This window comes from Rhipicephalus sanguineus, chromosome 1, assembly GCF_013339695.2.
Source record: "Rhipicephalus sanguineus isolate Rsan-2018 chromosome 1, BIME_Rsan_1.4, whole genome shotgun sequence".
In the NCBI taxonomy this organism is placed as follows: domain Eukaryota; kingdom Metazoa; phylum Arthropoda; class Arachnida; order Ixodida; family Ixodidae; genus Rhipicephalus; species Rhipicephalus sanguineus.
This window is the reverse complement of record NC_051176.1, coordinates 101,355,533-101,368,953: the sequence shown is the minus strand read 5'-3', so window position 1 is coordinate 101,368,953 and position 13,421 is coordinate 101,355,533.

The window sequence follows — 13,421 nt, the reverse complement described above, 5'->3', positions numbered from 1 at the left end:
TTTGCGCTACATGCCCTGCCCATGTTCATTTCTTCTTGATTTCGACTATGATATCCCTAACCCCCGTTTGTTCCCTGACCCACTCTGCTCTCTTCCTGTCTCTTAAGGTTACACCTATCATTTTTCTTTCCATCGCTCTCTGCGTCGTCCTCAATTTAAGTTGAACCCTCTTTGCAAGTCTCCAGGTTTCTGCTCCGTAGGTAAGTACCGGTAAGATGCAGCTGTTATATACCTTCCTCTTGAGGGATAGTGGCAGACTACCATTCATGATTGATATGCTTGCCGAACGAGCCCCATCCCATTCTTATTCTTCTAGTTATTTCACTCTCATGGTTCGGCTCCGCGGTTACTACCTGTCCTAAGTAGACGTACTCCTTTACAACTTCCAGTGTCTCGCCACCTATCGCAAAGCGCTGTTCTCTGCCAAGATTGTTCCACATTACTTAGTTTATGCATATTAATTTTCAGACCTACTCTTCTACTTTCCGTATCCAGTTCAGTAATCATGAGCTGTAATTCGTCCTCCCGCGTTACTCATCAATGCAATGTCATCGGCGAATCGCAGGTTACTGAGATACTCTCCATTAACTCTTATCCCTAATTCTTCCCAATCTAGAGCCTTGAAAACCTCCTGTAAACACGCGTTGAATAGCATTGGAGAGATCGTGTCTCCCTGGCGTACGCCCTTCTTTATTGAGATTCTGTCGCTTTCTTTACGGAGGACTATAGTGGCTGTGGATCCGCTGTAGATTTTCTTCCATTATGTTCATGTAGGCTTCGTCGATGCCCTGATTCCGCAGTGCCTGCATGACTACTGATGCCTCTACCGAATCAATGCCTTTTCGTAATCTATGAAGGCTATGTATAGAGGTTGGTTGTATTCCGCGCATTTCTCTATCACCTGATTGATAATATGAATACGGTCTATTGTTGAGAAGCCTGTACGAAATCCTGCCTGGTCCTTTGGTTGATTGAACTCTAATGTCTTAATAATTCTGTTAGCAATTACTTTTGTAAATAGCTTGTAGACAACGGAGAGTAAGCTGATGGGCCTGTAATTTTTCAGGTCCTTGACGTTCCCTTTCTTATGGATTAAGATCAGGACCGTAACTAAGGGGGGGGGGGGGGGGCGTTGAGGGGGTTCTGACACCCCCCGAAATTTTTTCGTGCTTTAACTTTCAGGGTGACACTAAAATATTTGTACGCCTTCACATAGACCACCATTTGCCAAAGTTAGCTGTTCTACACAAAAACACCCCCGAAAAAAATTCCTGGTACGGCCCTGATTAAGATAATCTTCGCATTCTTCCAAGATTCTGGTATCCTCCCCGTCGAGAGACACTTCGTATACAGGGTGGCCAGTTTTTCTAACAATCTCTCCACTGTATTCAACAGGTCTGATGTTACCTGATCCTCACCAGCGGCTTTGCCTCTCTCTCTCTCTCTCTAAATGCGTCGCGCATTTAGGTGCGAGAAAAGGAATTATATATATATATATATATATAATATATATATATATATATATATATATATTATATATATATATATATATATATATATATAGCGACCATTAAAAATATTCTGAAGCGCGCGACCGGGGATTCGCTCCGCAGCGCGCTGTTAGACAATCCGCCTCTTTCATTTTCCTGTGTTGCTCTCTGCCATTTTGGTAAGGGTTTTGGTAGGGGCCGGGGCAACCGGTATTGCCAAAGCAAAGCCTCCGAGATGATGAGACTTTTCGTGACTTCCGCTAGGGGAGAACGCATGCGCAGGGGCGTCGTGACAAAGGCGAATTACTCCATGCGTCATTCGGCAGAATACAAACGCACGCGGCGTTGGCTGAAACTCGCGGGACGCCACATGTGATGCAATTAAAATTATGCGAGACGCGGGCCATTCGTAGTCGCTGCCCGCGCTGCGTTTGCGTCGTATCGCTGGCGACCCACGCTAGCTTTTTTTTTTTTCATTTTGGGGTTGTAGCGCCGCGCCACTCGTGGCCAGTCGGCCAGGAAAAAGAAGACCGTCTCGTGGCTCGTGTGGCGCGAGCTAGTGGGAACGCTTTGGCTCTTGTAGGCTTATGCCACAGGAGGGGAGAAAAGAGACGGCTTAACCAGAATCACGGTAATTTTTCTTACACCGTGACCAGAATCCTCAGGCTAAAAATTACAGCGCAAAACGCACAAGACACCCACGAAGAAAAGAACTGCCCTAACCACTGCTTATTCTTTCATACGCCAATGCATATATAAGCTCAGGCAACCGTAACCGCACATGCGCACACCAAAGTAGCTGTAGAACCAAGACGTGTAACAAGGGACGATAGTGTAGATACGCGAACACATGAAATCATATTCCGATGGGTGCAGGACAAAGTAGGAAGGGCAAAGAAGTGCATTTGCGCTGTAATTTTAGCCTCAGGAATATGTACCAACTAGACCCTAATGAAGTTTTAGTCACCAGAATCGACGCCAGCAGGGAATGCGAGCCGTGGCTTCACGTGCCACTGCCAAGCGCCGTCTTTTCTTCTCTTGAGGTCACGCGCTCTCCGGTTTTATTCGCCGCCCAAAGGTGGGCGCTACAGGGTCCTTGGGACAACGCGAGCGCAAGAGTCCGAGAGTGGCTTGCGTTCTGCGCATGCGCCCTGACGGCTCGCAAATTTCTTGGATCCCCAATTCTAAAACTCTAGTGTTTCGCCGGAGTTGGGGATGTGCGTCTCCGACTTGTATAATACTTTTACATACAGGGCGTGGTCGACCGTTCTCGCGCGCTTATCTCTTGAAGGGAGTTATTGTACGTCTTGTGCTTTCCACCGCAAAGTTTTCGTTGAAGCTATAGACCGCACGAAGGTCACTTTCCTCGCTGCAGCGGCGGCGTTTGCGAAAGGAGTGAGCTGATAACTACAGAAGAGCCAAAGTAGGGGCTAGTTGAAGTAACAACTGCGACAGTTCGCGCTCGCCCTGTGTATACCTGTGCGTTCTTTCGTGCGTCCTTCTTTGTGTTTGAGCAGCGCGCTGCAAGTGTCGAGGTGTAACAGTTGTTCGCACTCGCCTTGTGTTTTTCTTTTCCTGCGTCCTTTGTGCTTGGGCAGCGCGCAGCAAGTTTCTAGCTGTTTGCCGTTCTTCCTGTGACATTCCATTTTCTTGCCATCGCATTCATTCCTTCGCCCTTGAGGCGAAACTGTGACTTTTTTTAATTTTAAGGAATTAAGATTAGCGGTTTCGTGACTTGCACCCACTTTACTACAGGCGTGTGTTTTTACACGCGTGACTACATCTACAATTCTTACCGATAACGTTCCATTTCACTTAACCATCGGCTGTAACATTGACATCTTGTTGCCGTCATGTGGTATCAGATGCCTTCGGTATTTGCTGGCGACGCAGGAAATATCGCGCGCTTTCGACAGGGTATTGTCGCTTTCGTACTGCACTCGCTCGTCGTCTTTCAACGCGAAACATCAACGAGCTATGATTAGTGGAAAGCAGAATTAGTGTACTGCTTTCGCAGCCATAAATAAAATACCCAAAGCAAAACTAGAGACAATCCTTCACGGACTTGTCAACTTGAACCCTCACCTCAAAGGGAATGCTGCAAAGGCAGTGTTACCACCGTGCGTTGCACTGCCAGCGATCGTGGTGGAGGCGGCGATGCAAGGAATCACGTCTCCGACTACGGGTCGCGCATTTCATGGGTGTCAGCAGCCGCGTTGCGTGTGCCGAAGGTGCCAGAGCACCGCGGCGTTGCCCAAAGGATTCCCAAAGGCGAGCTCCTCGGGTGAAGTCCCGCACATAGCCGCTTGTAGCGCAACCAAACGACAGATGTTACGACGCGTCAAGCACAAGCAAGGATCAGCGCAGTTAAATCAGGCATTACTTTTGCACTTCGTTTCGTCAGATCTTTCCTGTACAGGCGCGCACCGCATTCATTCAGGGTTCACTTGTTTCAGTATTGGATGGGTGCTCGGCGAACACTAAAACCCTCGTGGATATACAATAAGCTGCAATTTACGATCTCAAACTACGAATCCTCATTTTTTCAGGAACATATATTCTCTCTGTCTCCTGCCCAGGAAGCTTCAACTATACGCGCTGCAGGAGATGCGTATTTTCGGTCTATCCGCGTCAATGAACTATACGAGTCACGATAGGCGCATGCGCCTATTGTGAGTCGATCACGTTGCCGATCACGTTCTGTCTACTGTAGTAGATAGAACGTGATCGGCATGCCGTGATAACTCCTTTCTTTGTAATTTTGATCCCGATATCCTCTTTTTCCTTGCGCCACACAAAATTACTACTCTCGTTGGCCTCACAACCTTTACACTGCATTTTTGTCTGTTTCCACTAAATTCTCTGGTTTCTTTTTTCTTTTTTTATTACTGATTTATCAAAGCTTTTAACGTGCGCCCACTGGGACCATGACAGCTCTCGCAATTAACTTCTATGCTCTATGTGAAACGAAAGATAATTGCATTGAATTGAATTGACATGGTGAGCACAGCCCACGTCCTCGGTTATTGGCTTTTCCGGTTAGCTGAAACTGCGTTGCTTGGAAGCGATGGTCTCACAACCAGCGGGGGGCGGCTACTACGAGGTACTCTTTTTTTCCATGATACTCGAGGCAGGGGCGTAGCCAGAAATTTTTTTCGGGAGAGGGGGGGGGGGGGTTCAACCATACTTTATGTATGTTCGTGCGTGCGTTTGTATGTGCGCATGTATATATACGCAAGCAAAACTGAAAAATTTCGGGGGGGGGGGTTGAACACCCCCCCCCCCCCTGGCTACGCCCCTGACTCGAGGTGTGCTAGAATGAAAGTGATTCTTTCTTGTCTTCATTGCCGTGATTAGATGAGCGCAAACAAACAAATGATAATCACTTGAGTGACAGTATATACAGACGCACGCTCACTGCGTACATTAAAATTTCTTTGCGTGAAAATAAAACGTAACGCGGCTGGTAGTTTTAGATAACAACATCAGGACACTGAGCAGTACCATTACTCAGTGAAATTCCAACCTATATGCGAATCTCAAAAAAGTCGCCCTTCAGTGTACTGGGGACATACCATACTTGAGCGGCATGTTAGCTCCACAGCTTAAACCTGGTTGTGCGCGAAATCGACTAGTTTTCTGATATGTCTGAGTGCATTTTACAAGCAAAGGCCTGCATTCGCGAATTATTTTAGCAATCTCGAAGATGACTCACGCATGCTCTGGAATGTGCCTGTAAATCTGACTTCCCCACAAGCAGAGACTTTATGTGGAGAAGCCTGCTTCGGGAGCACGCAGTATTTGTATTTCGTCATGTGCACTCGACGACGCTGCGCTGGAAATGCTAACGGAAATGAATGAATGATGATGAATGAATGAATGAATGAATGAATGAATGAATGAATGAACGGCCCTGCGGGAAGCTCAGTGATGGCAGCGCATGCTCTGATGCAATTAGCAACCTTGGTTTCGCGAAGAAAGCGCTCTTGCAACGCCAACAGCTCCCCCAACCGTCGTTCCAGCAAAGCATTAATCGCATCGGAGGCGATTTATCCACACACAACTGCCAGACGGCACCCTTGATCAAAACTACCGTGTTGGTCAAGCAGGATGGATAAGGCGACACTTTCTTTTTCTTTACTCACAGACTAGCATGCCCAACGGATACTACACCATCAAGACATCGGATGTCTGCATGTGCGAAGAGGATCGAAAGCCATGCCGCAGGATGGTCGCAACACGCTACACTGATGCGCATCAATAAAGTTCATTGACTGACTGACTGATCAGAAACTAAAGCCGTGCGGATAGGACCGAACATATACATGTAGGGTAGTGTACAAGCGAACCTCGGGCATACTGAAAGCATTACGCAGAGGCTTTGTCACATATTATTATTATTATTATTATTATTATTATTATTATTATTATTATTATTATTATTATTATTATTATTATTATTATTATTATTATTATTATTATTATTAGGCGTAGTCGTAGCACCAGCAGCGATAGTAAGTTTTTAAGACGGCGGGATAGGCTTGCGCCAGCTTTTATTTATTTATTTATTTATTTATTTATTTATTTATTTATTTACTTATTTATTTATTTCCTACTCTCAGCGCCCGAAGCCATTACTATGCTCATTATTATGAGCGAGAATGCCTGTTCACTGCTTCTTTGAAATGTGCGTGCGATATCGATAATGACTACGATGGAAGCAGAAAGCTTGCTCCACTCGTTAGCTGGTTGTTCTTGGGAGGGAACTGAACTAATTATTGCCAAGTGTGATGCAACGTTGAATAAATGACTTGTGCGAGATGACACATAAGATGGGCGCAGTAATGATTGGTCTTAGCGACCTTATTCACGTCACAGAAAAAGAAAAAAGAAGGTAACGGATTGCAATGACTAAAATGTACAAGAATGAACTTGCATGACCTTCGCCCGAGCCTTCATTTATATCGAACGAATACAGTAAGGAGAACTAGTGGCTTACCACTTTCATAACATGTCCCGTGCCCCACAGTTTGTTGTAATCTTCAGTGACAACTATGTTTCTAGAAATTTGCCGTTCACCTTGCCTTCTTTTTTGCCAATTAGCTGGTCACCAGAAACAATACAGAAAACTCGCTCACTTTTTTGCCAATTAGCTCGTCACCAGAAACAACACAGAAAACTCGCTCAATCTGCGTGTCGAAGAGAAGGGTTGCAACGCACAAACCCATCGCGCACAAGATTGTTGTTGCTCATTTGCGCCATGCTCGTGTCTGCGTCCTCTGTGAAGCGTCAGGATGACGTAATATGGAGACGACATCACGTGATGATGATTATTTTTTTCCCCCAGTATAACACCTCAGTAACTATACTTCTCACATTCGCATATACTAGCACGATTTTTCCAGCATGATTACAGATGGTCGAAAAACCACCGGGCCTACCTCATAAGGAACGACCCCTATATATATATATATATATATATATATATATATATATATATATATATATATATATATATATATATATATATGTATATATATATATATATATATTTGCAATGATTTCGCGAGGGGGGAGGAAGGGGGGAAGGAACAAAAGTGCGCGGCCTAGCTAATATTATTACTTATTTATTTTATTTATTTATTATAAAAGTTTCTAAGAACTAAAGTGCACTTTTGTTGGCTAAAGAACAGAAAAAAAAATGAAAACAAAACATAAAACCGGAAGAAACAGTGGTACAGGAATGCAGCAAAAAAAAAGTGTAAATTAATAAAGGACGGAAATCAGAAAAGGAGCAAATACAACAGCTGAAAATTTCGAAAAAATAACGCAAGATATTTTGTTGTATTGCCATATACGTGCAATAGTGTAAAAAGTACCAGCTCAACTCACGTACAAATTGCTGGGATTGCGCAAATTAGCGCAATGCACGCAGAAAGTCACAGCCGACAACAGTAAACGCGGCCATAAAGTAGTATTCATGAGTTCATTTATTCAAGAATAAGCAACAATAGGTGTACAAAAAGACAGCAGTGTCGGCGCAAAGCTCACTACGAGATTTTATGTTGGTAGTGAGGCCGGTAATTTGTATAGCAAAGGGAGAGGTCGAATGGAATGCCAAGGTTCATTTGTGCTTCTTGGGCAATAAACGATGCATGGACAGGCCGCGGCGCGCGCAAAGAGCAGACCTTTCACGCTTTTTGTTTTCTTAATTATTTATTAGTTTGATTTTGCGCTTATTGTCACTTTATTGTTTTCTGAGAGCGCAAGCGAGAGAGAGAGAGGTAAAGGTAGAAAGAAGAAAAAGCGCGAAACATATTGATTACACTTCGGGAGCCCCTGATTTTTTACCCTAGCGGAATGAAATTGAGAATCATGAAATCGGACTCCATTTTGACGTGAGATTGTTTCGAGCAAATCTTGCCCAAACAAAGTGCGCCATTTTAAGGCGAAAGCCTTAGATGCCTCATCAAACACGAAAATTGTCCGTCGGCGGCGGCAACACGATCGAGTTATGCAAAAAATTATCATTACGTGACGACGTCACATATGGCGCCAAAATATGTGACGTCATCATGACGTCATATAACGTGACGTCATCACATGACATCGTCGCTTGGTCAACGTGGGCCGATCACGGAGGCAGCGCAAAGCAAGGCGAGGTCCAGAAGGCTTGCAATGCCTCCGATCTTGGAGGCATTGAAAACTCACGTTAGGTGCAGAAATCTTTCGGAAGAGGGCGTGAAAGCATCAGTACATCTAAAGCCCCTATACTCCGAAGGTATAGGGACTTTAAGTACATCTACCTTAAGTACATCTTAAGTACATCTAGTGAAGCACATCTAGGTCCCTGTATAGAGAGACTTTAAGTACATCGACTGAGAAGAAAAAGAAGTGCGGGAAACTTGCAATGCTTCCATTCCCGGAGGGGGGACGCGGGAGGTTCAATACGTCGAATGAGAAGAAAAAAAAAAGGATGGCTTTCGCCTTCGAGTCGTCTTAGGCAATTGCATAAGGACCCTGTGAGGTATTTTTTTTTTTTCAGTTCGCCGTGAGACACTTCGCTTGAATGTGCCGTCAAGATATCCCTCGGCGGTCATGAATGATGGTTAATAATAATAATAATAATTGCTGGGGTTTTACCTGCCACCATAGATGCCTGCCACCAAAACCACAATATGATTATAAACCGCGCCGTAGCGGGGAACTCCGGATTAATTTCGACCACCTGGAGTTCTTTAACGCGCACCTAAATCCAAGCACACGGATGTTCCGGGAATCGAACTCGCGCCCTCGAGCGCGACATCTTACGCGCTAAGCCACCACGGCGGGTGATCTTACTGTAGGACTTGTAGCCAATGCTAGTAGGCTACGTCGGTGGACAAAACCGGAAGCCGTCCAGGGCATGTGTTTGTAAACCGTCCGTATGGGTCATTTCTGAAGGGTATTTGACCTCAGGTTTCGAGGAACATATCAAAACTGATCTCCATAATGAAATCTGGACGGCGATTCTGAAGTCTTTGTTCCACAGTTATGTTTTGAACACAAGGTGACCGTATGGGGGACCGCAAGGTGACCTTACCAAAAAAAGAAAGAAACGCTTGAGCCCTGCCAGGTCAGCGTAGCCCATGAACATACGTATTAAGAAAAAAAAATGGGACGAAAACAGTCGCGTGCGGGCCAGGGCCGCGCGTTTGAGACCCTTGGTCTAGACACTCTATAGTAGATATTAAAGCACGCTGTATCACGGATAAGTGCAGCTTGTCTCGGAAGACCATTCCAGTCCCGGGCAGTAGAGTGACTGCGGGAAAGTAGTGGCGCGGGCTCGTAGCCCGCACCACTACTGCTAAGAGCAGAACGATTCTGAACAGATTCGAGAACTTTCGTGAGGGCAGTGAGGAGCTTTAGTGCGGATTGGTAAAGGTCAAGGACAGCACAAGCATAATTGAAATTTAGATCGCACAAGCGTTTTGTAGGCAACTAATTTTACGTGTGGCTGGTACCATGAAGAGATTACGGCCAAGCATTTTGTTAGCTGAATTAATAATGTGGGTTACATGACTCGTCGAAGACAAATCTTTGTCAGGTAAGGCCTAAGTACTTAAAGCAGTCGTTGTTAGATCTATAGCACAGTCAGAGGCTGCGCCAGGATTTTTTTTACTGGGGAGGCACCCACGACGAGTAAGCTCCCTCAGGGGGCAAGTGAGGGAATTTTAGCGCTGTGTTTAGAATAAGTTTGCTTGGGGGGGGGGGGGGGAGGGGGGGGCAAAGGTGGGGCAAGCGGAAATCTTAGGGGGACGGCAGCTGTCGCCCTCCCTCCCCCGCCCGCGCCGCCCTGAGCACACTTATTAATCTTATGCGCGAGGGGTGTGTAATTAGGGTCGACGATAGTGAAATGTGCACAGTATTCCTGGTGTTCAGGGACATGAGCCAAGTAATATACCAGCCTTGAATATTAAAGAGATCTCCTGAAGGAAGAAGACGTCAGACAGGTTATTGATAGGGGGTACAGGACACTATCATGTGCAAACAGACGTGTTACGGAGGTTACAGTAGACGGCAATCATTAATGTAGACAGTGGCGTACCAGTCTTTCGCGAGTGCGGGGGGAGGGGGGGGGGGGGCAAACCTTCCTTACTCCGTCGGCCGTGTGTGTGTGTGTGTGTGTGTGTGTGTGTAAATGAGAGAGAGAGAGAATTTGCTTAGCACTGTTCAATTTTAACATTACTATAGAAAAAGTACAGTTTTTTACACAGCACACGCGCGACAACCATACATATGCGTGTTATGAAGGTAATAGTATTACAAGCAACACATCTTATACATTAAACACACAACTTATGCATGAATTAATGCAATTATGTCGATGGTGGCCTTCCTATAGTAGTATAGATTTGTATCATTCAACGAAATTTCGTAATGTCTAAAAGCTGCTCACTAATACTGCTTTTAGTGTAGGTAGCAATAAATGCACCTTTTATTTTTCCTAAAGGGTACTACACTTTCTTGCACATATTCAGGTTTGCGTATATTGCCTATATTTTGCCTTGTTTGCCGATAGTCGAAATAGTGTTCCTAGAGCATGATTATTATTATTATGACTACGCTTATTGCATTACTATTATTAATAACTTGTCAACCACAAGTATTGTTTAAAAAATTAAGAATTCGTGGTATTAGACGGGTGCACATTGTTTAAAAGCATTGTATTTGGCTTTGCAACATTTCTTGGACGGCCTCCGGCACCTCCAAGGGGATACACCAATGCAAACGTGTAACCATAAATTTTCTTGAAAAAAAAAATGTGGGCGATTTTAACGTTAAGCATCCTCGCATTCTTTCCTTTTCCATTGGTGATTAGATGTTTACGATCGGTCGAAGTTTTCTGAGTGATGTACCCCGCACGCAAGAAGACAGCGGGCTACCGTGATCACGGATTCGCAAGAAGCGTGCAGAAGGTACATGAACGGAAGGATCGGAAAGGCAGCACTCCATGTATTAAAGAGCACGAAGGTGGAAGAAACCACCATCCTCTGGACACCGGGACACGAGTCTCTCGCGGGGAACCAGCGGCGCACGCTGCGGCTCGAGATCATGCACGCCGAGCCATCTCCGACACGCAGAGAAACACGTACCGATGGCTGTCAGAACGAGGATGAACGCATACCGAAGAAGTATTCAGACATTTTGGCGCATTACAGGAAGCAGAGGAAGCGGTACCCGCCGGCACACAAGAGTCTGAGTAGAGAGCAACCGGTGACCTGGAGAAGACTCCAGGCCGGAACTTACCCGCACGGAACATTGATGCACGCAATGTATCCAGGGACTTACAGGCGGGACTGTAAGTTTTGCCTACCGTACACGCGCAACACCCTGCGCCACATGGTGCTAGACTGCTCGAACAATCCGGAGTACCACCATCATCACCCCCAAGCGGAACGCAGATGAAGGAGCAGACATAGAGAAAGAACTAGAAGACCAGTGGGAGGCTCTGCTGGTGACGCCAAGACCCTGACAACCAGCTTACGATTGGTGAACAGGGCTCGGGCGGCGGCAGCGAGCCATGGCTACCTGGACTAAGGAGGCCACCCACCTTAGGCTTCAAGTACCAAGAGCCTGGTCAAAAATAAAGTTCATTTCTCTCTCTCTGCTTGTAACGCGATGCAATAAATGGCGCGAAAATGAGCCATCGCTTGATGACCACTTATGCGCGACTACTTAAAAGATAAGACGATAAACTATTTATTTTCCATACGGCATATTGGTTGGCCGTTAGTTCTTCGGTAGTCGTCAAACATTTTGGTGTGCCATAAATTGCCTGCTTATTGCGCGACGTCACAAATCACTGCAACCACATGGCGTTGAAATGATGTGTTTAAATTAAACAGCGATTCATATGCTGAACGTTTAACTAAACATTTTATGGAACAGCCGGACAGTGTCTCCTTCTGAACGCAATTCAAGAAGCCTACCCGCCGATCGTTGGCGAGATAGATTCAGATGCGTATGATAAATGTTTGCAGTCGTAGTAAAACGATATTGAGCTGTTTGTGCGCGCACACAACCCTTTGAACTCATCCTTGCTGAAAAAGAGGGACAAAGAAATAAGTGGCGCTTAACGTGCTTATTTGTCGTCCGTGTTTTATTTCGCGCTGTAAAAGTTAATGCAGGATTAATCAAAACCAAGTAGCGTGGCTATTAATTCAGTCTCCTCCGTCCAGAAAACCGTGGACATTGACCATCTTCCTGGTGCAGTTGATCAAGTTGCGGGGCAAGCTTGAAAGCTGGGCTTCCCAATGTGCCAGAGTCCACTGCCACATTAGACGCCTTGTTTGAAGCCGCCGCGATCGCTGCAAGCTACCATATGATAAACACGGCTAAGCAGGTTGATCGAAGACTAAAGCTGAAACCTTTTTATCGCTTCCAGTTCGGCCCAAACTAAAACACTCAACACTCATCGACTCACAGCGGCTTGGACATAGAGCAGCGGTGGTGCTATTCTTTTTCGCTGAAATAAAATAATCTCCTGAAACAGGAAGAGATTTCAACGCTCCATGAAACGTTTACTGATTTTCACCCGTATTCGTGTCGCCGATGATTTAAATTCCAGGCCAGGCAGCGCAGAATGAAAGCATGACAGACTGATTTAACGTTAGAGGTCCCCTGCTCAGCGGTAGCCTGCTCTGCAGTGTTGGAGCACAAGGCGCGAAAGTGTCGCATAAGCGGCGTGCACCGCAGAAGACCTACAGTGCGTGGTCATGAGACGCAGAGCACAATCTTCACGGCAGAAACGTAGGACAAATTTCATTATATAATTAGGCGATTGTTGTGCTGAAGAAACTTCGCCTCAATTGTTGCTTTGCCAGCGTGCAGGCGATAGTGACCACTATCGAAAGTGTGTGTGAGGGGGGGGGGGGGGGGCTAGCGCCCCCGTTGCCCCCCCCCCCTCCGCCTATGAATGCAGATGAGATAGAGGAGCAGCCCAAGAACAGTGCCCTGGGGTGAAACAAGCGGATAAATGTTTAGGCGCGATAGTTTTAACAAAGAGAATGCGGAACCTTGTCGGAAGGTTTTTCAAAACCTAAGAATACAGCGTTGGTTTGGACGTTACAGTGGAGCTTTTAATGAATATAATGAATGAATAGAGTTAGCTGCAATTCGCATGAGTGACCTCTCCGGAAACCATGTTGATTACGATGAAAAAAGTTCACCAAGTTTAGCAAATTAGCAACATGAGAGTAGATGACGTGTTCCATGATTTTGGAGAATACGTTGGCGAGTGAAATGGGACCGTCCCGGACGGTAGTTACCTGGAGAAGATCGATCACCTTTTTTGAAGACTGGAATGAACTTCCCTATTTTCCAGTCGTTTGGAACTGTGCACGAGTCAAGTGACTGCTGAAATATGATACAGAGAATCGAACTACACAC